Source organism: Nannospalax galili, unplaced genomic scaffold (genome assembly GCF_000622305.1).
Source record: "Nannospalax galili isolate Female #2095 unplaced genomic scaffold, S.galili_v1.0 scaffold1358, whole genome shotgun sequence".
Classification (NCBI taxonomy): domain Eukaryota; kingdom Metazoa; phylum Chordata; class Mammalia; order Rodentia; family Spalacidae; genus Nannospalax; species Nannospalax galili.
In genome coordinates this window covers 146406-148414 of record NW_008341169.1, presented here as the reverse complement: position 1 = coordinate 148414, position 2009 = coordinate 146406, and the positions used below count along the sequence as shown (strand labels likewise).

The window sequence follows — 2009 nt, the reverse complement described above, 5'->3', positions numbered from 1 at the left end:
TCGTGGTGGCAGGAGCTTGAGGCTGGTCTCCTCCTGTCTATAGTCAAGAAAAGATAGTGATACATGCTAATGCTTAACTCACTTATTTTTAACTTTTAAAAAACTTTATTAAGAATTTCATACATGCACATAAGATATTTTGATCAAATCCATGCCCACTCAGTCCACAATTGTAGCTAATAGAATGGTGCTACCCACATTTACAGTAGGTCTTCCAACCCCAGTTAACTCAATCTAGAAATTCCCTCACAGATCTTCCCAGATATTTGTTTCTAGAGTGATTCTAAATTCCATCAAATTTACAAGCAAAATTAGTCATTACACTCGATATCTTGCCAATGTAACAATCAATCACATCACTTTTTTATGAATCTTACATTTTATTATGAAATCATAAAATAGCTACATATATTTAAATGATTTAAAGTGCAGTGACCACCAGTATCTCCTGACAGTGACATTTATTATGCAGTTATATCCTTAAGTTAACATCAGGTTCATTTAAAAATATCAACTGGCACTGGGCAGACCTGAAGTCTGGCCATGCCATGAAGTAACTGAAATGGTGACCAAGCGTAAACGTAATTCAGAAATTATGTCAGACTTCTTTCCCTGTAGCCCCAACACTGTCCGTGTCCCAGATCATCAGATCTCTTTCAAATGTATGAAGCTCACTCCAATACTCCCAACATATCCATTTTCTACTCTTTGTGATCATAGGTATAAGTAGATATAAGTCATAACTGCTTATGAGAATGCATGCATGCTCAGAGAATTAGAACATTTTATGTGGAACTCAGTCTTGAGCCAGTGTGTGTGTTTGTGTGTGTGTGTGTGTGTGTGTGTGTGTGTCTGTATGTGTCTGTATGTGTCTGTACTTGTGAGTAGGGGATGAATGTATGTTATATCCCCATATCTCTACCTAAGCATCGATAGACCAATTCACCTATGACTCTGTGATCTATCAAATATGGTAGCAGTTTCTGAGGGCAGGCTTTCGTACACCCTGGACTGACTTGGAACTGAGTGTCCTTCAGGCAGGATGGTGTCATTCTGGGCTTGAGAGTCCCTCCTGGACAGCCCTTCCAGCTCCACCCTTGGAAGGTCCCTCCCCAAGCATGGCCTCATCATAAGCCTCAGCCATTATCTTTGCATCGGCCACACTGAAAACTGCCACTCCAGCCTTTTCATACAGTTAAGCAATTTTAAGCATACTTGACCTCATCTCAGCCACTAAAAAAGAAAATTTGGTCTGAAGGTCATGCAGCAGCTGTTCAAGGCCTTTCAGCCGGGACCCTGTGGTCTCCTGGAGAGGAGTCTCAGCTGCCTCAACCTTCATATCCAATTTTTCATTTTGAGCAAAGTTTTCTTACTTTTCCCCTCCATGATGGCCTGGGCATGTGGGTGCTCACTCAGCACCTCACATAGGTCCTTCTTGCTCAGACAGAACTGGTCTACATAATCTGATTTAGGCTGTGAAGCAGTTTCCCAGATATGTTCCCTTTGACGCTGATGCTGCTGATCTCCCCAAAGAAGCGCCTTCCACCAGACACAGTGTACTGTGTGACACCATCATCTGCCACCACAGCTAGCTACTCTTCACACATGATATACATCTCTCAGCCAATGTTATATATATATATATATTAATATTCTGTAGCTTCGCATACATCTTCACCAGCCTGTGGTCTGGGTAGAAGGCTGCATCTGCAGTGTTCATGTTGTATACGATAAGGCTCATGCTACCTGTAATAGTGGCAAAACATACACCTACAGACAGGAAGAGGTACTCCTCCCAGGGGGCAGCAGCGTGTCACCCACGGTAGACAGGATCAGCATAGAGAAGTAGAAACTCTAGGATTGCCAAGCACTCAAAGGCAGGCTGTGCAGGGTTTGGGTATTCTAACACATCTTGCTTGAATCCCAGGTACCAGCCAAGGAAAAGCACAGGCAGTTATGTCAATGAATGATGACAAAGATTTAGAACATCGACTTGGTAGGCATTTGGG

The 2009-nt window shown here is 42.5% G+C and overlaps 1 pseudogene; it reads right to left on the bottom strand.

Annotated features, from left to right (window-relative positions):
- Positions 1–1048: 1048 nt before the first annotated feature.
- On the bottom strand, positions 1049–1628 carry LOC103736990 (annotated as a pseudogene).
- Positions 1629–2009: the final 381 nt, after the last annotated feature.